The 26,142-nt window shown below is 30.5% G+C and overlaps 1 protein-coding gene across 3 annotated transcripts in view; it reads left to right on the top strand.

Moving 5' to 3' along the window:
* LOC129978599 (four-jointed box protein 1-like) overlaps positions 1–26,142 on the top strand; it is a 53,243-nt gene that overhangs the window by 10,170 nt on the left and 16,931 nt on the right. The window contains exon 1 of one of the 3 annotated variants that reach the window (XM_056090649.1): positions 18,579–18,680. The exons of 1 other annotated variant lie outside the window; for it this stretch is intronic. The gene's annotated coding sequence lies outside the window, so the exon portion shown is untranslated. Of the gene's footprint in view, positions 1–18,578; positions 18,681–18,719; positions 19,305–26,142 lie in introns of those variants that run through there. One more of the 3 variants, XM_056090650.1, reaches the window with a different exon arrangement.

Below are 26,142 nucleotides of genomic sequence, written 5' to 3'. Positions count from 1 at the left end.
GCATTTCTGGGGTTAACGTATTTTGAATTTTCTGATTTTCTTCATATATAGTAACCAGTCCTATCTGAGAATATAATGTATAATCTTTCTTTTTTCGTTGATTAAAATTTTTATAGCGCTTTCTGCACCAAATAAATTATTTATTGCTTGGAAATTGTATTTTGAAGATAAAAGGAGATGGCGAAATGGACTTCTTTAAAAAATAAAAACCAGCTGGAGTGGTTTCCGCAAAACTTTCTCTCATATCCTATAATAAAAGAACGTTTTACATGGCATTTGCTAACAATAGTTACGGAATTGAATTCGTGTTTTAAACGCATTTTTCTAGAATGCTTGAAACAAAACGTTTATATAGAAATACGCTTGTAATCGCAAGATCCCATACCAATTTTGGTACATTTAAGCCATTGCATTTTTTAGTTATCGCATTTAAATGTTTCTGAAAGTAAATACCGGCTGATGGACAACACATTGTTGGATTTGGCACAGAATTCGAAAAATATCTGTATTATAAATGGCAAATATGTGTACCGAATTTTATCAGTTTAGATTATTCGTTCTGTAGTTTTCATGTTAATTTATATTCGAACAACTGGACGGATAGACTTCCTCTGAGCGAATTTTGCTCAAGATTTGTTAGAAATCAATAAATTTAGATTAAAGACCATATATGAAATTTCATTCTTCTAGCTCAAAGCGTTTTTGAGTTATTGTAGACAGACGGACGGACATTTTTCAAAAAATGTGTTTTTCGAACTTTATGACGAGTACAATACTTTCTCCATACTTCGTACACGAGAAAATAGCCAAACGATGAGAAACTTAGGCATGCCTTGGTCACCAAATTTTTTTGCCTTGTCAACGAAACATTTTTTTTTGTACTATAAAGATTGACGTAGTGAATTAAAAAGAAAAAAGGAATGGCATTGAACTGTGATTCGTGACTTATTTTATTGTGAACTTTTCACTTATTTATTACGAATAGCGTACAATTCTATAAAACGTCAGTATTTTCCACTTTTGAGTAATACCAATACATTCCCCTCTTAAACATGCTTCTTTTACTAAATTGTTAATGCCTTTCAACATGTTTAACTGCCATTTACTTGTGCGTGGAGTTGAAGTAGAAACGGACCTTGTCAACTGGTTAAGAATGTCCAACTTCAGACAGCCTTTTATTTTGTGTCTATAAAATCGTTTTTTTTTATCGCAATTTATTTGCGCCGCCGAAAAATAAACTCAAGTATTTTTAACGACGCTAATTGCTATTTATATGCAACGCTGTAGAGGTAAGAAGTTTAATGTACATATATGTGATAATTTTTGTTAATTAGCCGGAGAGTTAGATGGGCATGATGTTGGAGTTTAGACCGTGTAGTGTCCTTATTTTTTAACGAAATAACGAGAGTGGTAAATGAGAATGTAATTAATATACATCACGCAATACTGAAATAAATAAATAAAAGACTGAAATAACGAGGTTCTTTCTTAAGTCTATACCTGCTTGAAGTTGTGTGTGGGGGGGAGATTTAAAAGCCAGTATGTTGATGCTAATATTATTAGGAAAAAAAATATTGAAAGAAAAAAAAAAAAACTTGGCGAGTCACGTGCTATGAATAACAATTAATTTGAAACTATGAATAATATTTTGAAAGCAATTATTAAATATAACAGGATGAAAACTTTTAATGCTCGAAATTGTTAAATGCTCATTAAAAATAAATTAATATTATGAAAATAAATTTAAATTTTTATTGCGTAACAATTAATTAAAAAGGCAATTTTAATGTAATTGTAGCATAAATGATTTAGTCAATAACTTATTATGAAATAAAATTTTAATTTTCAATAGTTTTTCCACTTTTTCCATTTTTACAATCTGATATTATTTATGGAAGCCAAAGAAAATTTCAATTAGCAAGTGATTGAATTGAAGTCACGTTTATTAATTTAAAAAAAATGCAATTGATGGTATCAATTGCCAACTGGTAAATGATTGAAGTTGAAAAGAAAAATTAAATGGTGAAGTATAATAAATTCTGATGTAAAGATTTACAATGTTAACATTGAAGCACAATCATTTGCTACTCATCAATCAATTATAATTTAGTTAGAATAATTTTAGCTATTTAATAAAGTTATTAAGATAGCTTTAAAAATGTATAAAGAAAGTGATTAAGAATTATTTTTCTATCCAATATTCTAATTATATAATAGAATTAAACCGCAGTACGAAATAAGAAACAAAATGAAAAATTGCAATCTTCATAAACATGTAGAGACAGCATTCCAACATGATTTAGGATGTTTTGATTTAAAAGATGACACTGAAGGATTTTACAATTTAAGACAGTTCGAAAAAATTATAGATGTAAATAAATTGTATTGCAGACATTCAGTGTTATAGTAAAGCTAACTGACACCGGGAGCACAGTATTATTTTACAACCTCGTTTTTTTTTTTAAAAATGAAATAAAAGTACTAATATTTTATACTGGCAATGTCACCAAGACTGATATTGCGCCATTTTTATCCCATCCTTTCCCAATCGCTACATCTCTTCAAAAAGTACTTTATTTCTCATAGTGTGTTTAGGCGATAAAAATATATTGAACCTCGTTCAAAAACTTACTTAGCAATTACTGCACAAACCTTCCTATAGGACGAAACTTCCATCTTAGCTTTATTAGTATAAAAAAAATTTATCTTTCATACTTACTTTATGCAATTCCTTAACATAATTTAATATTTAAATTGGAAATTTGAAATTAAAACCAATCAAATCTGTAATAGCTCAATTAGATAGATTTTAGATTGATGCCAAAATCTTAATCGAGATATTTTTCTTGTTATCCCCCCATCGTGTCCTTTTGATCATTCATTCCATCATATACCTTCCTCTATAAAAATTTGCTTACTTTATTTAAAACTCATACAACTTTTGTAGAAGTTTTGTGCGTAGTATAATTGATAAATAATACCCACTATTAGTCATTAGCACTACTTAGTTAAACAACAGCATAAAACATTATAGAATATCGAAAAATTATTTTGATGAAAATTTAGAAGAAAGCTTAAAATGACAGTAAATCGGCAATTTTTATGAGATATATTCTAGAAGAGTATTAACAAGGGAATAATATTTTGGAGGAATATTCGGAGCTCTTAAAAATTATAATGAATCAATGCCTTTTAGATGAAGAATTCTGGAAGAGTATCCATTAGAGAATAGTATTTTTAAGAAATATCTATGATGAAAAAGTTGACTATATATATATATATATATATATATATATATATATATATGATTTCTTGATGAATATTCTGGAAAAATATACATAAATAAATTATATTTTGAAGGAATATCTGCTGATGAGCTACAAATAACAATATATCGGTGGGTTTTTTATTTATTTATTTTTTTATGTTGAAAATTCTGAAGGAATACCCATAAATGGTTTATAGTTGCACATTATAGGAGTATCAATAGAAAAGGAAAAAGGTTTAATTTTTTTTTCGGATGACTTCAAGAAATGATAGTGCATTCTAGAAGATAATCTATAGTTGAAAAGAAAGCTAAACCAATGCTTTTAGATGACATTTCATTTAAGAATATTCTAGAAGAACATCTCTTGCTAAAAACATAACTATATCAGTTCTGTTTGGAAAACAGCATACTGAACTAAGAGCATTCTAAAAAAGTACCAATAAGCGTAAAAAACAAATGATGTTAAACTATAATTTTTAGATGGCAGCAATCGGGCTGTGATGCAGATTGCAAAAATATCATCTCGAAACCCTTTACTGTCCCTTCATCCTTTCAAAAACTAATAAAAGAAGTTTAAGAAAAAAATTGTCTGAGACAGAACCTCTTCTGTCTCCAGAAAAAAATACCTGTCTTTTAACTCATTTCAGTCGGAAAGTTATGATTATCTTCCTTTTTAATAGCGGATTCGAGCTGCACGCTATGCGCCTTTCATGAATATGGAAATGTGCAAGATCAAGAGTCAAGGCAAGTGGGCGAAGGCGCCTCGACCGGGCCTCGCGAATCGCTCACGGGGCTCGTAAAAGTTGTCTCACGGAACAGATGCTGCTGATTAACAGATTAAGACAGGCAGCGAGCGATTTATGGTGCGCGGAGACATCTGTTATGAGATGTATCCTACTTCTAAGATGATTAGACGAAAAGCACCCTTTTGGGACTCAATTCGTCTGCTGCAAGAGTTAAATTATGGTAGGGTCATTAATTTACCGAGGGTGCTTTATTGGTTCGTTTACTGCCAGAAGACGACTGTTGGTGATGGTAATTGCGAGTTTTGGAATGCTTTTCGAAATGGCATCTGGTAATTCTTTCGTTTTGGTGAAAAATTGAGGTAGGTTGCTGGCGAAAAGATTGGGCAATTCCTCTGAAATTTCGCCGTTTCTTATTAATTGGAAATGTCATTTAATTATGATTAGTCTGTTATGTGTCCGTTTTGTACTCTGGCTTTCTTTAGGACAAAGGTTCTTGAACTTATTAACACTTGTGATTAACTTCTCGATTGGAGGGAAGCTTGCTGCGTTGTCCATTTGTTGAAATCTTTCTCTTGTTGGCAAATTTATATAGTATGATGAAAAATCGTGGAACGAATATCGCCGAACGAAAATCAGGACTTCGATATTTATCAGGTGATAATGGCAACATTCTCTAAATTCAGTCTTACACGTTTGCGCACAAACATATATATATATATATATATATATTAGTTGCCTTTGGCAACCTGCTAATTCGCTGGGGATATTGGTGGTATTTGATTTCTTATAAACCGTTTAGATATAACTTCATGTCCATGATTCCCTCAAATTATCAAATATTAAAGACGCGTTATTTTAACTATCTTACATGCGTTCTACTTATTGTGTGCATTGACTTTCCGAATTGGAGGCCAGTCCCGTAACAACATAGCACTTTTAAAAATGCAAATGTTTAGTTTTTAATAGCGTTATGATATTTAAATCTAAATTAAAATTTTATGTAAATTTTGTGATATCGTAATTTCCTTTTTTTTTTTTTTTATTTGTCATATACATTACAAACAGCATCCTTCCAATCCAGAAAACAATCAATTTTAAACATAACCCTTTTTCTTCAGCTTTGGAGAATGGAAGAAAATTAAACAATTATAGGTTTGATTAAATAAAAGGAACGGTTAGAATTTTAAGGCAATAATGTTGGAAAATAAGGAAAATAAATAAATAAATAAAAACAAAATTAAAAATTGCGAACATTTAGGAAAGATTTGCGCAACTTTCAAACTGGTATAAAATTTTATAATACCAGTTTCATATTGTTAAATTAAAATCTGTAAAATGTTAAATACCTATAAACATCTAATAAATACCTAATGTTAAATACCTATAAACATCTTTTATTTCAAAAGAGGAATTTTTTTCATATTTATTAAATTACAGCTATTGCATTGAGAAACACGAAGTACAAATTTCACTCTCTAGCAAGTCCTTTTTTCTACAAGCACGTGGTCTGATAGCCTTAATCTGCAAATAATTGCCAATATGTGAAGATTTGATAAATTAGCATTTAAACTTTTGCGAGAGACTTCCAAAAATATATCTGCACCCTTAGTAATATATTTGTTTTTAACTTTTGAATTTGCTGGTTTTTCTATTGTGTAATAAATAATTGCAACAAAAAAAGGCTGCTCTCCAGTATTAAGTATATTTGATCAGTGCTCTACTATCAAGCCTTGAAAATGGAGAAAAATAACAATAAAAAAAATGTTTTAAAAACTTAATTTTGAAATAATACTATGCTTGAAATCTAAAAAAAAATGCCCCTCCCCCCCACCTCCAAAGAAACCTCAAGTTAATCAAACTGAAAAAAAAAAAAAAAACTTTAACCTAGTCCTCAGTCAGCTACGCCAATTTGCAAGCATAAATAACATATCAAAATTCGTTCCTTTTATATAAGCATATATTTTTATTCTACAAACATAATTTAAGTTTTTCTTTCTTAGTGCTTTCCTTTATTGTGTTAAGTTCGAGACCCGATTCCACTGAAGAACTGCCTTGTAAGCGTGTCTCGTGCACCTTAAATTCGTCGGGGCCAAACGTCATTTTGGTGGTGTGGTGTGGAAGTTTGGAGAAGAGTGCCAGATTAAGTGTCGTCCTCATCATGCGACCATGGCTCAAAATTACGAGGTCCGTCCCAAAATGGACCTAGTGTTACTTTAAAACTGGGCGTTAATATAGCTAAACTAAATCATTGTAAGATGTTGTCATCAAAGTTTACTGGCGTAACTAAAATAATAATATTAATATCCGCTCGAATCTCTGGCTATAATTTATAACAGATTATCTTAGAAGTTGAATCTGGACATTTATTAATTGGAAAAAAATTATTAATATATTCTGCAATAACTAATTATTCCCTCGTTTTTGTGAAATACAATTATATATATATATATATATATATATATATATATATATATATATATAATATTTAATTATATGCAACCTTTTATTTAAAATTTAAAAAAAAAAATTCAAAATATATGTTTCAACTTGAAGGTTGAAACAAACAGCTGAAGCTATGTCTATAAAAAAAATGTGCATCCTTTTCCAATACTTTAGAAATACAAATTAATTATACGCAACACCAATAACTATGCAAATTAACAACTATGCAACACCTATTTGAATTCATCTGAATTCTACTTGGATGAATGGATTTATGCCATTTTGTATGGATTCATCTAAATGGAAGTCCATTTATCCGGATTAATTGAGATCAAAACCAATCCGAATTGTTCACCGAAAAAGGGAGGGACCACAGTTGCTTGGTGGTAAAGTCTCGGTTTCAGAATCGGAACGCTTCAAGTGCGAAACCTGATTTCACCGAAGAACGGGCGTGTACGCTGGTCTGGTGCAAGTTAAAGACATCGGGACAAAACGTCTTCCAGTTAGTGTGATGTGCTAGTTTGGAGATGGGGTACCAGCTCAGATGTGTTCCCGTCATCTGACCGTGGTGTCAAATTAAGAGGTCCATGCAAAGGTAGCCCCAGTGTTGCTTTAAAATGGACATTAATATAACTGAACTGACCAAAAAAAGAGATTTATTTCTAAAAAGGGAGAAAGTTTTGAACAAAATTTTAATTTAATGCCTACAAAAACGATTTTGTTTACATTTTGCGTACTGTATTAAAATATCATTCCTTGAGCATATGAATTCAAGTTCAGTTATAGTCTTCAGAATCAGAGTATTAAACAAGCAATTGTTTAGGGACTATCTTAATTTTTGGGATTTGAAAAATCTTGAAATTTTTTGTGATATTCTCAGAGAAATTTATTTTTTGTACTTTCAGTGAATTTATAAATGCTTTACGGTTGAACTTATTCAGATTAAAATTAGGTAAGTCCAATCCTGGATCATTGTTTTAAGAACATTCAAAATTAATCACCCTTTGTAAGTTTTTATATTATATTGCCTTATAATTCGAAAAAAAAAAATCCCCTCCTATATGCTTAAAAATATATCAAATTCTGTTGTGAAAAAATGTGCAAAAGATGCTAAAAAATATTTTTTAAACTTATTTCTTAAAAATTATCCTTAAATTTAAATGTTTTGTTTCTTAATGTGCAATATGCTGAAATCAATTATCTTGAAGTGATATGTTATTGAAATTAAATTAAAATCAATAAAAAAATGAATTTTAGAGTTGAGAGAAGAAATGAGGGTCCTTTAATTTGTGTTGCCTAATCGAGTCAGGGTGGTTAACTCGATCCTGCCTATTTTTATTGGATGAGATCGGATTCCCACTGCCTCTTCAAAGCGATCTGGGAAGCTAGAGTTCTTAAATTTGGTAGTGTACAGTAGACTAATATGCCCCTTTTTTTTGTTTTTCTAAATAAATCAGTAGAAAACTAAACATTATCCCACATAAAATTGAAATAAAAAGAAATCGCATGCTAATTCGTAATCGGTATTTTCTTGAAATGAGTTTTATAGAAGCTTTCATGACATTAAATGACTCAGAAGACACGAACTATTTCAACACGTAACATAGATTACTTCTTAATAATTACATTCTTTGTTTAGTTAGTAATATTTTTATATTAAATACGAAGTAGCACATTATCCACACATAGAGTGAAATAAAAAGAAATCGCATGGTAATTGGTAATTTCTTGAAATGAATTTTATAGAAGCTTTCATGACATTAAATGACTCAGAAGACATGACTATTTCAACAAGTAACATAGATTAATACTTAATAATTACATTCTTTTTTTAGTCAGTAATATTTTTTTTAACTTTAAATCCGAAGGAACACATTATCCACTCATAGTGTGAAATAAAAAGAAATCTCCCGGATAATTGTGTTATCAGCATCTTCTTGAAATGAGTTTTATAGAAGTCTTCGTGACATGAAAAGCCTCAGAAGTGGTACATGATTATCTCTAACAAGTTGAAAACACCCTCCCCCGTAGAAAAAGAATGTAATCATTTCCTCCAAAAGATCACGTTACATAAGTAAGGAGGAAATTTCGGATTAGTTACAGTTTAAGAGGCGGTCCGTTTTTTCTTGAAATAGCCCGCTCACTGGAAAAGGGAGGGCATTCGAGAACTAACGATCTTCCAAATGTCAGGGTTTATGAGCCGGCTGTTGCCAGATTTAAAGCCTCGTAAAGTACCCTGCGCTGATGGTCGCTTATTTGGAGGCGAGGGTTATGGCCTTTTGGGCCTTGGGGTCTTCGCCGCCCCGCCCCCAGTTTTGAAGTAAATCAAACTCCATCGACTCTAACAAGCGTTCAGGCTTCCTGCCGCTGTGGTTAAATGGAAGTACTTGCACGGAAGGTTCGGGAAAAAAAAAAAACATTAGAATGGGGAGGGAAAGAACAAGATGCTCATACAAGACATAAAACCAGCGGTCTAGATGAAGAGGGGGGCAACAAAGAATGTTACTGCAAAAGGGAAAATATAGTTGGGGTGCAGAGGTCAATCTTTTGGAAGCTAGAGTCTGGGGTAGATCAAGCCAGGGAGGGGGTCTAGCATTATTTACTCTGAAGAATTCTTGCGGCAGAATTCTTGCAGGCTTAAAAAAGCCGAGGGAAAAAATATGTTCTACGCAGCTGGAATGTTTCTGCAAAATGTGGTTTTGTGGATGATATTAAATTTCTTGAGAATGCAAAATTAGACAGAATCTAAACCCAGCACAAAATCCCTACTAATTTTTTTAAAACGCTGTTTAAAATAATTTAATGGTATAAAAACTAGAAATTTAAAAAATTATATAATATAAACAATGTTTAGCCCATTTGTATCATATCTCTGAACACGGTACAAGCGTTGTTCAACTGAGACGTTCAAATGACTGCTGGTTGGTATCATCACACATCAATGCACAGTGACAAATATTGTGTGTGTGTATTTTTTCTTTCTTTTTATTGTTGATTTGGCATTGAAATTACGTGTAATGATTAAACTAGTAATATTATTTATTTGAAGATTACATAAAAGAAAATATTATTACATACGGTTAATGAATAGACAGAAGGTTATTTAGATATTTGTGCAAAAAAAAAAAAAAAGCAAACGTATTGTAAATGATAATCTGAATAATAGTAGTATTAAAAATATGCTGATCAATTTGATTAATACGGTAATCTTTAAGTCTTGAAATCCTTCTGAACTGCTCGTTAAATATTCTTGGAAAAGCTACGGTCGTATGAAAATATCTCGAGGACGAAATATAGTAAGGGAACATGGCTGCAAGCTTATTTATAATTCTGCATCTGGTAATAATTGATAATCATTGCTGATTATTCCACCTACAGATGGTTATTTTTAAGAATGATGCACTATGTAACGTTGTTCAATTTACTACGCTAGGTAAAAAAATATATTCTAAAATCCACTTTGTATTCAATTATAATAAAGTTTTTACTTTAAAAATAATTGAAATTAGTCCTAGTGTTGCCCTGACTTTTTAATATAGCGTTGGCCCGATATTTTTGAAAGATGAGTGGTTATTTAAAAGAGTAATGATATCACACAAAAAAAAGTATCTTTATTTGAAGCATAAATCGAAACTTTTGAAATTTGCAAAAAGTCTTCCCTTTAAAAAAATAATAAATCTTAACTAGAATGGATAAATTAACTTAATAATTCTAAATAATCTTTATAAAGAAACACAGCTATAGAGTTTGAACATGAAATCTCTATTATTTTAAGTACTCTTTATGACACTTAAAAGTTCTATGCTCATTGTAAATTTTTAAAGAAAAAATTTAAATAAACTCTTAAACGTAAAATGAACTCCGAAAAGTGATTTTTTTTTCTGTTAAATCATTGTTAAATTTGCCAAAATTAAAAAAAAAATGCGTCGTTTAATGAATTTTATGAATTTGGAGTATTGCTTACATTTAAGAATGAACCAAGAATAATATAAACCCTATTTCATTTCATTATAAATTGGCGCGATCCTATTTTCCTGCAGAAATAAGATGTCTCAAAAATTCTATCAATTCTTGTAAAAGCAAATTTGTCTTAGATAAACTCTTATAGATAGCATACTTTCAAACTACCACGTTCAAAACATTTTTTTTTTTTTTTTTTTACCTTCGAGACTGGAGATCCAATTAGTGCCATGTAAACAAATATTTACCATTCTTACAGATAATATTTCATTGTGCTAGAAAACGTTCCATTGCAGTCTTTCTCAAGCCTTTAAGGGGTTTTATTGTCACTGAATTTTTTTTTTTTTTTTTTTTTTTTTACGTTTTCATCTATTTGTCATTGTATTCATATCAAATTATTAGGAAGCTAACCATTGATAATGTATAGATAATAAATTCTATTGAGATTATTTTGGTTTAGTTTTATATGATGGAAGAACCATTATATTTGTTGAATTAGGCCAAATAAACAATTATTCCCTTCGAAGTTTTATTCAGGAAAAGAAATATAAACCACTGAGTGAGGTCTCCTCAAAATTTCTCGCAAACTCTTATCATAAAGAAGTCATTCCTAAGAACGCCTTACATGGCGGTGGCGTATAATAGTTAAAGAAATATTTTTTTAGCTTGAACATTTGGTATGAAATTAGCATTTTGATTGAATCTTTCGTATCATCCTTCGCGATTACTCTGTGGCATGCATTTAATAGTATCCAAAAACTGAATTTATGCTTTATACACGTTTTTGCTAACCGAATGAAACAAAAATTTGACATAAAACTGCACTTGTAGTCACAAAAACCCGTACCAAATTTGATATTTTTGAGTCATTGCGTTTTTGAATTATCGCGTTTGCATGTTTCTGAAAGTACAGACCGACAGACGGTCAACCCATTGTTGGATTCGGTTGAAAACATGATAGGAGTCTACGCCATAGATGTTAAATCTGTATTTTATCTATTTAGTTCTCGTCGTTTCGTAGTCATAGTGCTAAATCATATTCAGACAACTGGACTGACAGACTTCCTCTGAGTGGATTTGAGTGCTGAAAATTTGATAGAAATATACAAATTTGGTATAAAGACCGTACCAAATTTCACCCGTTTGGCTCAAAGCGTTTTTGAGTTGTCAACAGACGGACATTTTCCAAAAATGTGTTTTTTGAACTCAAATAGGTCTAAAATGTGGAAATTCGTCAAAATCTCAAATTCGAATTTTTTAATAATTATTATACTTTATACTACGTATACAAGAAAGTATAAAGATAATGGTCGTTAAAAAAATTTCAAAGTGAAATGGTTCAAAATAATCGCTGGCTAAGCGATAGTTTAATAAAGAGGTTTCGATTAAATATGTAAATTAAGTTTAAACTAGGCAAAAATCCTGTCAATGTAAAAAATGCAAATATAATTGCTGTGTTTAAGCGTAAGTCATTCAGTATGGATATGAGATACTGCTGTAATGCTGTTACAATGTGTACAAAACTTTTGTTCTCCAAGTAATTCTTGAGTATCCAATTTACAACGCATTCAGACGATATAATTACTCTGATTGTCTTAAGGGGGCCTTCCTGCTTAAGAAATAAAATGACACTGAAAGTTGGTGGAATTAGCATCCGCTGGAAAAGAAACATCTATTCCTTTTTAACTGGTTTACTTTGACAACTGGTTTAATTGACAATTATGCAAAGTAGTATTAAAGTGTTTTTGGCCAAGAGTATTAAAGAAAGATGAAGGAGTACCTATTAATTTAAGAAATGAAGTAATTGGGACAGTCCCAATTTTTGACTTTGATCTCGATTTGTATAAAATGTCCTGAGTTGTCCATTCTCGTAAGTTAAATGTATATGGCTAAAAATAAAAATAAAAAAATAGAAATAGTGAGAAGGACCTCTCCGAAACTTTTTTGCATGTTCTCTAATAACAATATTACTTCCATCTTTCTTCATCATAAAAATGTAGACCTTGGACAAGGCCGTCAATGCTACAGGTGCTCAAATTTTTAATTTCAGAGTCTGGCATATGAGTGTTTTATGTTTCATAGTATACATTAACCGGCTACTCCGACCAGCCACACGGATTTATCTGATTGACCGGATCGCCGCGACAGCAGCACTGGCGGAACTACGGTTAAGTGCTAAGGGCCATCGCCGGCTACGGTACAAACCTTCCAGTCGGAAGTACGTCCTGTCATCGATGGAAGGTACCCGACCCCCACATTTTCGTGTACCCACGAGGGTGGCAAAAACCAACAACCATGCTGGAAGCTTCTCATCCTCAATTATGAGGTTCTGACTTTGTGGGACATGCTACTGAGTATAGTAAAGAAAACTGAATATTCTTTTTGGATGCCCTTTTTCAATTGATTGAAACAAAAAATTTAACATATAATTGCAATTTTAGTAGCAAATCACATACCTGATTTTATTTAAGTTGTTGCGCTTTTGAGTAATCATGCATAGATTTATGCGAGGGCGGTCAGCTGTATGACGGATCTGGTTCCATGTCTGAAATGGATTTGCATGTTACATGTTAAATCTGCTCGGCAAATTTATCTATCTTACTCAACACGTTTATAGTTAATGTGTTATAATCGGATAAGGAGACAGACAGATTTACTGTAAATGGATTTCGTTCTAAATTTGATAGAAATCTACAGATTTGATGCAAATATAATATACCAAATTTCGTTGGTTTAATTCAAAATATTTTTGAGTTATTGTGTTCACAGAGACAGAGCGACAGACAAGAGGATGGAAGTCCAAAAATATATTTTTCGAACTCAAAGAGATTTGAAACGTGGATACCGTCAGCATAGGAAGTTAAAGTTTTAAATTATATTTTCTCATCAGGATCCGACTTAGCCTAATGGGGCCCAGGGCAAAAACTTCTTTGGGGGCCCTCCTCTGCTTTACTACTTTAGTAATGAAGAACCGAACTTTATGGTGGTATTTAAATTTTTCACCTCATTATGGATATATAACAAAAAAAAATTGACTGGAACTTAAAATAGCTATAAAATCCCTTCCCCATCCATGATATTTTGTTTAAAAAAAGTTCATTAAGGAAGGAAACGTAAAATAAACTTTCTATTCGATTTGGGCCCCTCTGATGTGGGGCCCGGGGCAACTTCCCCGTATGCCTCTGCCCTAGTCAGGTTCTGTTTCTCTTTACATACTTCGCGTACCAGAAAGTAATAATGAGCAGACTAAATTATAAGCAAATAAGTTTCTGAAGAATTATTCATTCCGACTTTTATTACATGGTCATCATGTTGTATTCCATATGGAAGAATCAATATGAAGAAAAATAATAAAAGTAATTGTAAAACAGATTGTTTACATTTTCCCGTTTCTACTTTTTATTAAAAAAAATTTAGTTAGTTTTAAAAAAAAATCACTTTTTTTATTATATCACTTATGTTATATTGTTTACCAGCTAGTACAGCTAGTTTACCAGCTACTCTTTACCAGCTCACTTGTGTTTTACTCTTTACCAGCTGTGTGCCGCAGAATAATCTCGGAATGTACCTAGCGAAGTTAACTAACAAAATTTTAAAAAAGGGCTAATTTATTCTTAAAAGATCAGCGAAAAAGCACAAAGCAGGCCTTCGTGCTTCGTAATAAGAATAAAATAAATCAAACAATCCAGCTATAACAAATTGTCTAAATTGATAAAAGACATGTTCGCACTTTGATGTAACTTTTTCAACAAGTTAATGCATTCTACGATAGATGATTCAACGTTAAAAATAAAGACGAAGTGATAATTTATTACTCTGGTGTTAATTTATTCATGAGATTTCTTTTTATTTAGTTTTCATGCATGAAATGAACTGATTATTAATTTAACTTTGACCAGCTTAGCATTCATAAGAGTGTCAAGGACATGATAATAAACAGGGGAGATTCATAATATTATAAATTATGCAATATTTAGATGTAAAAAAAAAACTGAGCTCAGATTAAAATCTAGAATACCAGAATCAAATATGGTTGACGAAAAAAGTTAAAACGTATATTTTTTTTTTCCTTCTTTCTATTTCCTTTATAAAACATTATTACAAAAATGCAATCAAAATCATTATTTCAAAGTGGCATACATAGAGGATCATAAAACTAACAGAAAAATTCTGAAACAAAACCCAAACAAGTAGGTATGTTACAGAAACCAAAACTTGATTCTCTACTGTAAAATTTTCTTTAAATTTCACAACATTCTTTTAATTTTGAATATACCCTTTATTTAATATTTTTTAAGATTCATAAACCAATTATCTTTACAATCTATTGGAGCCGTATTTATTCATGAAATTTCTGTTTCTTTCGTTTTCATGCTTGAAGTGAAATGATTATTAATTTAGCTTAATTAGCTTAACATTCATAAGGGAGTCAAGATAATAAACAGGGAAGATGTATAATATTATAAATTATGTAATAATTAGATGTAAAAACAAACAAAAAGATTAGAATCTAGAATGCCAGAATCAAATATAGTTGAAAAAAAGTTAAAACACTTTTCTTTTTTTTTTTTTTTTTTTTTTTTTGAAATATTGCAAAAATATCCTCAAAATCATTATTTCAAAGTGGCGCCCATCAAGTATTACATAATTAAAAAAAAAAGTCCTGAACCAAAATCCAAACAAGTAGGTATTTTATAATAAACAAAACTTGATTTTCTATTGTAAATTTTTCTTCTACATTCTTTTGTTTTGAATAGATCCTTTATTTAATATTTTTTTGCAATTCATAAACCAATTATCCTTACAGTCTATTGGAGCTTTATTTATTCATGAGATTCCTTTTTCTTTCGTTTCCCTGCTTGAAATGAAATGATTATTAATTTACTTTAACCAGTTTAATATTCATAAGGAAGTCAAGGGCATTATAATAAATAGGGAAGATTCATTATTGTAAATTATGTAATACTTAGATGCAAGAACAAAAAAAAAAAAAAATGTTCTCAGATTAGAATCTAGAATGCCAGAATCAAATATGATTGAAAAAAAATTAAAACACATTTTCCCCCCTTTTTCTTTTTATTCTCCTTTTTAAAAAAATTATTGCAAAAATGGAATCAAACCATTATTTCTAAATGGGATGCAACAGAAAAATCATAAAACAAGAACCAAACAAATAGGTATGTTACAATATCCAAAACTTAGAATCAACTTCCAAATTTTGTATTGTAAATTTTTCTTGAAATTTCATAATATACTTTTATTTCGCATAGATCCTTTATATAATAATTTTTAAGATTCATAAACCAATTGATGGAGCTTTAATTAAATAAAATTCAACATTCTGAAATATATTGTTTGGTATTACCAATGATAGGTATCACTACATGATAGAAGAAGAAATAAAAAAATATATTTTGATCTCTAAAAGTGGGTTGCCTTCTATAAAATATAGTGATCAAACATCTATGCCTTAATGATCCTCCATCTTTGTAACATACCGCTTCATAAAACACTACATAATACTACCATTCTTCACTTACAAACTATCATATAGAAATTCTTTCCCACAGCTAAGGGATATTTGCACAAGTGTTTCGCAGATCTCGTCTGAGAAATGGCTTTCCTTGTGGCAAACAACCCACTCCAACTGATACTGAAACCCACCATTCCGTTTCCCCATTCATAACACGGCAGCCATATGAAAAATCTGCCTTTGTTGTTATTGCAAGACACAGATTCTTTCTGCAGAGGTTTGGTTTCAAAGCTCATGTCACTTTCTTCCTCTAGCAGCCAGCATCTTTGATGGTTTCGGGAGGGTGGGATGCTGTCCGTCTGAGTCCCTGTGTTGTTAGGGGGGGGGTCGCGACTATTCATATCATTTCCCCCGACAAATGGGAACAAGAAAAGCGTTCCTTGTCACTGTCCATCACCGGTGAAAGGGGGCGGCTGGGAATACCCGGCTGGTGAAGGGAAGTTCCAATTACACACGCATGGGGAGGATATTTCCAGTACGGTGGAGCTGTTTTTGTACTGTTGTTTGTTGCTGAGCAGAATGCACTAGTATACATCAGGTTTTAGAAAGTTGGATGTTGTCTGTAAGTAGATAAACAATGTCTTGCATTAGCTTTGTCTTCGATTCTGTCATATAAGAGAAATTGGGATATGAAACAGCTGAAAATATTCTGATATATTGTAGGCCTTGTTCAAAATTTTGAATCATCGTCATGTCTCTTATTGATTTTAAGCAAAGTTTGTAAAATTGTTGAATCGTTAAAACACGGCTCGAAATTTTAATGAAATTCTTTTAGATTTTTTTTGTAGAATTTGTGAGCAGAAATTTTGAAAAAAAAATCGTATTAATTAAAAACGTTTTATATAAAAAATATTTCCAGTTAAATTTGTTTCTTCATCATTAGTTAATGATCAATTCTCAAATAAAAACAAAGACATGAAGGGAATACTTCCGATAGTGTAGATAGTTGCCAAAAAGTTATCGCCAAATGAAAAATTTTGTCCAAAATGCGGTTGACTTGAAGGGTTGTTGAATGACTGATTTAGAAGATTATTGAAACTGTTTATTCCTTTTAATATGTGAAATAAACAAATTTAAAGCATGTATGACTAAAACAGTTTAATATTTTAAAAAATTAAGTATTTTAATGAATTGTTTTCCTTAGAAAAAAATTGTGTACAAATATTTTTTTACAGTAGATTTGCTTTATATGGTAATCAAATCACAGAATCAATTTTACATTTGTAAGTTAACGTTATTTTAAAAGTTGTCGAATTATTAGTCTAATATTCCACTACTGCCCTTTCTTAATTTCGCTTTAAATCAGTTAATTGTTTTTGACGAGTATATACGCCAGGAAAAAAGAACAACATTTTGCGTTATGACGAGTTTATTCAATGACAATTATATTTATAATTAATTATTTATTATATTTATATAATATATATATATATATATATGCTTATGACAGTTTAGATACGTATTTTCCGAAGAGGTCGAAACAGCCAATTGGTTAAAAGAATAAAATGCAGTTTTTAATTCTAAAATTCTGAATCCTGTTAGAAGAAACTTGAATGCAAAGAAAGTCATGAAATAAAATTTAATTTCAATGGATTGAAGAAAAATAAATGTTAGTAAAATCTTGTTTGTGAATTTCAATTCGAAAATTTCTCCTGGTGCTCTCTTTGCCTCATATTTTTATGTATATGTAGACGATACAATAAAAACTAAAGAGACCACTTCTTAAACAAAAATATATCTTAAGTTAATTTGATTTCATCACTGATATATTTATTTTGAATCTTTTATCCATGCATTTATCTTGATTTGAATAAATGCGATTCCTGCGTTCGTTCGTTTTTTATTGTTTTTTGGCATGATTATGATTTTAGGCCGGCATATCATCTATTAAGTGCATGGTGCCTTATACAAAGACCCATATGGGGTGGAAAAAACATAGAAATAGCAATATAAAGAGTTGCTACAAGACAAACGGATGGAGACATATATTCTTTCTGTAAATGGCGGTGCAGAATGAAACAATTAATCCAATCAAAATAAAAGGAAGATGAAGCAGGTAAATCAAACCTAAAGCATTATTATATTTAAATTGTTCCGAACTAGTTATTCTATTTATCGTTGTCACTATTTATCGTCAAAATAAAGAAATAGAGAGCATTGGAAATAAAATTCAATATAAAATGCACTGACAGTTTCAATTTCACGTAGCAGTGATTCCCCCTTCTTTTATCTCCATCGTTATCATGTTGTTATGCCCCATATAAGAAAACAATGCGGCAAAAAAACAGAGCCTACATCAACAGCATTTACTTCAAATAACTGCACGGAGACGATTCCGGATCCTATTTAAAATTTCTTGTGGTTTTTCTCTATCTAGATAAAGCCGCAGGCCCTCAAGAGGTTAAAACACTAGACCCTCATTTACAGAGATTAGTTTTTAAACATTCCCTCATTTTTCTCTACACTCATAACAGCGAGGGGAGGGTGGGGGGGGGGGCAGAAGCTATTTGCACCAAGGGGGGGATGGCAGCACTCTCTCCTATCAGGAGGGGAGGGAGGAGCTTTTTGTGGAGGAGTGTTCTTCGTCACGTTCGAATGTTATCTGGAAGCAGATAGTTAAGCATCGTGAACACCTCATCGTGATCCGGGCCCCTTTTGTCACTTCTTGTTCATCACCCGGCAGATAAAGATGAGCTTCCGATAAAAGACCGAACAGCAGTTTCCGGATGAGGTAACGGATCTATTGCTTCCTCTTGCATACTTTTTGAACATGTGCATTGTGTTTGTTCATCGTCTCTAAAATGTTCATTAGGGTGCTGATTCATACCTCCGGCGAGGAAAAGTCGTTTGGTGAAAACGTCGGCCTTTAGTGCTTATTGTGTTTTAGGGTGGATGGAACATGCACATGTTACTAGGGGCGTAAAAATGTTTCCGTAGTTGCTGTAAGCATCTGCTTGAGCTCAAGTCGAGATGATTTACAACGACTCTCAGTTTTATTGCTGTTCTGAAAAGTCTTTTTAAATATAACTTCTCGCAATCGTTTTAGATTATGAAGTTGGTTCATTTTCAGAATGAAAAGGTTTCGCATTGCAGTTTTTAAAATTTATGGAGAAACTGCGGCAACACTTTCCTGGTGCAATTTATATTATTACTGAACAAAGACATGCTGGTAATTACGTGTATAACTTATTTTACTGTTTGAAATAGCGAATTATGTTTGGACATTAGATTAAAAATATTACAGGATTTATTTTGTACTTATTATGAATCTACTTTGCTGTGTTCCACTAGTGTATTTACCTGAAACGTATTTATGGAAAATAATACATTTGTCGAATCTTACAAAGGTCTTTAAGTGAGTTCTTTTTCTTTCCTTTTCTATCGCTTTTTCCATATTTATTGTATATCATGTTTATTTATACATCTTTAAATTATAACTGTTTTTATTTTTAATTATTCGTATAGTTTTTACGTCATAATAATATTATCCTTCGTTTTCAAGTTATTTTATGTAGTTACTTAAATACTTTACTTTTAAGTTAATGGCAGCAGACATATTATTTAAAAAAATAATTCGGTGTCAAAACTTTGAATTATTATTTGACCAGATTAAATATCGGTAAAGTAACTGAAACTTTTTTTTTGCATAGTTGCTTTGTATTTAAAAAAAAATGTATTTCTTAAAGCACAGTAAAGATATGCGCATATTCAAGAAATATGCGCATGTCTTTGCTGTGCTTTAAGAAATACTTATTTTATCTAATATGAAGGAATATTCTTCAAGAATTCATGTATAAAACAATACTTACACTATCTCTTATCAAATGATATCTTAAATATCATTACATTATATAAAAGAAAAATATATAAGAAAATGTGTACACTAAGAAGAGAGAAAATAGTATGAGAGAAAGAGAGAGAGAGTATAAGAGAGAAAATAGTATGAGAGAAAGAGAGAGAGAGTATAAGAGAGAAAATAGTATGAGAGAAAGAGAGAGAGTATAAGAGAGAAAAAAAATATTTCTTAATAGAAATCTATTTATAAACAATTAAACTATCTGATATTAATGTGATGGTTCAAATTTTGATGTTTCCAACTTGTTTTAATTTATAAATATGGGAGTCTTAAGCTACTATTTAGATATTTTATGTTATATTAACCTAATATTATGAAAAGTATTTATACCGTTTGTTTAATGAAGTATTATGTCAATGATTTATGAAGTAATTGGACCCCCTCTTTTAAAAAGATATTTGTTTTGTTTTTAAAATAATACTTATTGATTATTTGTACATTCACAAAAATGAAGAAATGGGTTATTTATATGTGAAAAAATAACATGAAGTTTTCGTTATCAAAAGAAATGAATATTGATTTCTATGGAATTCGTTCTGTGTGTATCCATCAGCTTGAGTCATGGAAAACCGTAAGAATGTAGATTAGAACTCTGCGAAAATAACAGTGTATTTGATTTCTGACTTTTTTTCTCTGTCTCTAGAATACTACTTTCAAAATGTCGCTAATTATTTCGTTGCATACATTTTCTAACGGTTCTACTCTATTCTATACCATCGCCACCAACTGATTCATAAAAAAAGCATGAGATTGTAAATTAAATCTGAGTAAAAAAAGAAAGAAAAAATACAAGCGTGCTAGATTTCTGCAGAAAAAAGAGGATACTACTTTTAAAGTAACGCTAATTATTTCCAGTTTCATCATTTTATATATATATATACTTATTTTTTGTCATCCTCTCCTTTGTTTGTTCCAGTGAAATTCAACTCTCGTAAAAAGAGCTCTCATGTCAGTGATTAATAGTCTTGTGTGAAATTTCCTTCCAATGAAAATTTATGAAAACAAGAGATCTGTTCAGAAGGGAAGTCCCTGAAGATTAATGCCTTCTCTTCAAACGCTCAATTAAGCCGTGCCACCATCGCTCTTAGCGACTCTTTCGATTCCATGAAGGATGATTCGGCGAAGATAAATAATGATTCTCTGTGATTCATTGTCCTCTAACAATAACTTTGTAGAAGATAGGTAGTAATAGTGAGGATCATTAAATTAATTTGTTAGAATTATTACCGTAAAATGATTTAGCTAAGCCTGTAAATTGATTACCTTTTCAAATTCCATACTTTTCGTGAAAAAATATTTCAAACAAAATTAATTAGCTATAGATTTGATGTGCTGCTTTTTAAAGGACAAATGCGCATTATAGTTGATATATATATATATATATATATATATATATATATATATATATATATATATATATATATATATATATATATATATATATATATATATATAAATATTAAGTATGAAAAATATTCCTTCATTGTCCTCTCACAATAACTTTGTTGAAGATAGATAATGACACTGAGAATCATCAAATGAATTTGTTAGAATTATTGCCGTAAAATGATTTAGCTGAAACTGTGAATTGATTACCTTTCCAAATTCTATATTTCCCGTTAAAACTATCACCAACAGAATTAAATATCGAATTTGATGGAATGTATATATAAAGGACAAATGTACATTATAACTGATAAACAAAACAAAATAAAACAAAATTCTGAGCGTGGAAAATATTTACTGTTTTCGCTTGGTTATGAGAGACTTTTATTTTGACGGTAAAATTGTTGACAAGTAAATAATCAATGGTCATTCAAAATAGTGTTTAAATTTTTGTATTTAATCTTTAAAATTTCTCATCTATAAAGGAATTAAAAACTTGGGCTTAATTTTAATCAAGGGATCTTAAATATTAAAAGTCGAACATTGAAATTCGGATTCGGAAGTAAGCATTGAAATTCGGATTTGATTCCATTAAATCTGAATACACGATAACGAAATTTATTAAAGTTTAGAAATAAAAATTAGAAAAATATTATTACACTTATTTTTTTTTTTTTTCAATTTCTTCTTTTTATTCTTTTAAGAGCTGAGAAAGAAAAAATGCGCACTACTTTTTCTAGCTTTCCTAATTCTTAATGGGACATCAAAACATTCCACATATATTGTATTTTGTGGATACTAATAAAAATAGTTAAATTTGTAAACAAAAAAACAAAAAAAAAACATAGTAAACATTTAAAAATTTGGTGGATGGGATAAAGCGACAATGATTTCGTATCTGTCATGGGTGTTCATAAAAAAAAAAAAAAAAAAAAAAATGGCGAAATCGGGGTAGTGGTTTAAGTTTTGAATTCTTAGAGAATACTCTTTTTCCCATAGAGAATATACAGTGAAGAAACTCTTTTTGAGATTTTTTTTTCCCGTCGAGAATAGGAGGGATGGGGACAAGTGACCATTAATGGCATTTCTAGAAACCATAAACCTTATTTTGAAGGAAAAAAAATGTCGAAATCAGATGAATGTTTAGGACTGGCGAATTATTTCTTTAATTTTCCTAATTAATTTAGATACATAAATTCGTTCGCAATTACTAGAACCGCATTTTTTTATCCGTTGAGATCGAGTTTAAATGGGGGAAGGGGAAACTTTCTTTTTCATTCCAAACACAATTGCCACCAATTAAAATGCGAACCAAAATATCATACCATAAACACTTTACTCCCAAATATAAATACGGTTATCGTTAAACGATCTTTCAAATGCAATTTATGCAATCGTGAACTACGAGTTAATAAAAAAATAAATGAAACACAAGCAAGAACATAACCACAAACGTGTTCTAGCACTCACCACCCAGAAAAATTCTCAGAAAGCAACTTCTTCATCCTGCTTTCACCTGTGCTTATGATTTTTATCGTTTTCTTTTAAACTCGAGCTGTTTGACGCCTCGAGTGAATGATGGTTGAAGTTATTTCACTGCCGGCGCCAGGGGTCGAGCCCTCTCCTTTCAGAAGAGTTGTTCCAACAAATTACAGTCTCTTCTGCTGACATTGACGGATAGAGAGAACGCCATCTTCTTATTAAAACTTTCAGCAGAAATGATCAGTGCTGGAGATAAATCGATTACGTTTAATTATATGTGGAATCCCATTCATTAAAACGGTTTGATTGAAAGTCCGTAACATCCGCATTGCCATTTTGCTGTATCGTGTGAGAGTTGTAACTTTCGTCACTTAGGCAGGCTCGGAACTGAATTGTTTTTCATTTTTCAAACTTGAGTCATCAAAAAAAATTTTTTTTAAAGATACAATCTAGAGTATAATTTAACTTGCACAAGGCTAAAGAAAGCGAATTTTTTTTAGATAAGTAAAAAAAAAAAAAAACCTTAATTAAAAACACTTTTTAAAAAATATTAGTCCAAAAATTCGTTAGCTTAAGTGATTTACGGAAATGAGTTTTTCCAAAGTGATAGATTTTTCTAATTTATTCATACCAGGGAGGGGGGAATTAAATTTACACAATAATAAAAAGTAAATTCTGCCTTAGTGACAGGTCTAATAGCAAGTCAGTTTTGTCTCAGGGACAAACCTAATTATTCTTCAAAACTTGAATTTAAAATTTGATTAAAAGAGTTTTCAAAACAACAACAGATTAGAGTATCTAAATTCCCATTAGGAAGTTATTGATAATTTCTTTGAATCAATCATCATCAGCATTCACCTCTCATCGTTCTTTTTGGATTAGTAGGTACTTGTAAATTTCCATAATCATGAGTGAAATTAGCTAAATAAGGGGGGAAAATCTATAGCTTTTAAATGGAAGAATAATTCATTTTGGATCAATACTTTTAAATTTCCAAAATTATGAATGAAATTAAGCCAACCAATTTTCGACCTAGGCATTTGAAATTTGGGATGTTATCTAAGAATAGGTGAAGTTGCAGTGGCAGACATAAATATATTGTGACCCTTGGTTCTATGAGACCTCTTTTTTGGTAAGATTATCAATTTAGCTCCAATTTTAGTACGTATTTAAAAAGTTAATGATTTATTTTAAATTAATGTGTTTTTTTTTTTTAATTTTGGATAATATTTATTTAATTATCGTAACTTTATAAATATGCATTTATATATAAATATACATAAATTATATTTATGAATATACTTCAATCTAAACTGCCTGATATCCATATTTGTACGCAATATTATTTAGCAGACGATCAGTGTTTTTAAATATTCTTCTAATAAAATTAACATAGTAAACCTCCTAAGATTTTATGATTCATAGAATTTATATTTTTACACATTTATTTGGCAACAAAGAAGAAGTTTTCTATGAACTACTTATGAACTTCTCAGCCTTGAGGACTAACACTACCTCCCGCTAGTGTGGTATGGAAGTTTGGTGTGGGGGCGCCATATTAGGTGTAGTCCTTTTCATCTGACCGCGGTTCAAAATTACGAGGTCCGTCCCAAAATAGCGCTAGTGCTACTTTAAAACGGGACGTTAATATAACTAAACTAAACTAAATTCAACTTTGAGATCTGGGGCCTATGCAGCTTTATCTGCTACAACAACGGGGAGAATGCGCAGCTGGTCCCACCTAGTCTACGAAAGACTAGTTTGATCTGCTTAACATGCTCATCTGAAGCTGCATAAAATAAGATACAACATTAAAATATGAAGTAGAATACATAAACGAACGTCAACAAACTCGGTAGTAAGTAGATTAAAAAGATATTTTTACAAACAGACTGTTGGTAAAAAGACCCCCCCCCCAATACAGAGGCCTTAGAAAGTTGGAAACTGCCCCTGAGAAGTTGCATAATATAAGAAAAAGGACTGCGAACATTTGTACAGAGCTTCTTTCCGGGAGCTGTAGTAAACAAAAATGATTCCTCACATTTGTCAATGGTAAATTTTTTATTCACCCTTCATTTTTTCTGGAGAAATTGATATCGCGATTCTTTTGGGGGAGGGGGAAGTGAAGGAAAGAATAGTGTTTCAGAAAAATGCCGTCACAAGATTATGAAAATTTCTGAAAAAAGAAATTGATTTTTTTTTGTTGTTGTTTCCGCTGAGATTTGTATGCAGTTGATCAGAGTAAAAAAAAAAAAAAAAAAATGTTTTATTACAATTACCAATTCATTTCCAATGCTTAAAAAGATTTATTATATACTGCTTTGGAATTTTGTAGAAAAGTGCAGGTTTTTATTTTGTAATGAATTAAATTTAATACCATTATCACATTTGATTATAATTTTAATTGTACTATGAGCGGAACTTGTAATTTTTCAATAGTGGACTCATAAGTATGAGGATAATATCGAAGTTAGATCCCAGTCTAAAGACTCTGCATTACATAATTGAAAAGTCGTAAATTTAGTATCTTGCACTCTCAACCAAGCGACAAACATATTTTTTTTATATATATATAAAAAGATTTATTCTTGAAAAGATATGTTAACATAGAATGCAGTAAAAATGAAAGGGAAGGAGTGGGTGTCAAAACTTTCAATTCATATATTGGTGGCAAATTTTGTGATAATTGTATATTATTATTGTATATCAGCCCAAAATTATTTTATGTTTGAGTTCCAAGCTCTTTCAGTTGATAATTCAACAGTCTTTGTCAAACAATCAAAAGAGAATTCAAAGAAATAGTGGTGAAATCAATTTGAAAAATATTATTTCTGATTAAAAAACATGTAAAAATTTTAGAGATGTTGTTTTAAGAGAAGATATTTTAAAAATAAATAATTTCTTCTGTTTAGTGCTTTTTCCGGTTTTAAAATATATTGCATCATATTAAGCAAGAATTCTTAATTTATTAATCTTCGAGTTTCATGTTCAAACAGATGAGGTAAGCTACTTTGCTTAGATGTTAATTTATTTATATTTATGAATCTCTACCTTTGATTAACCATAAGCGTTAAGAGCATTCTTTTATTTTTAAAAAACTTTTAATTGAGACTTTTTGGCAAAAGACGTTTTTTTTTACAGTTCAAAAAAATAATTAAACTATAAAATCCCTCTGAATTGTTTATTGATTTTTTTACAGGAAAAACTTTGTGATATATTCTTTTTAATTAAATTCAGTAACATGATTCAGGTATAAGAATATAGTAATATTGAATACTTAATACTTTCTTTTCAACCGAGTCCGAAATGGAAATATGCTCATGGCGCCATCTATTGAAATAATAGAAAATGAAACATTACTCTCGGAATGTTTTAAGCTTTCCTTCGATCATATTTATCTATCAGCATTTTATTTTAGAAATTTAAATAAAAATATTGTTCTTCATGCTAATTAAACAAATAAATTTTA

The sequence above is a fragment of the Argiope bruennichi genome, chromosome 1, assembly GCF_947563725.1.
Source record: "Argiope bruennichi chromosome 1, qqArgBrue1.1, whole genome shotgun sequence".
In the NCBI taxonomy this organism is placed as follows: Eukaryota; Metazoa; Arthropoda; class Arachnida; order Araneae; family Araneidae; genus Argiope; species Argiope bruennichi.
Note: the sequence above shows the minus strand (reverse complement) of the source record. Positions and strands in the feature narration are given on the sequence as shown.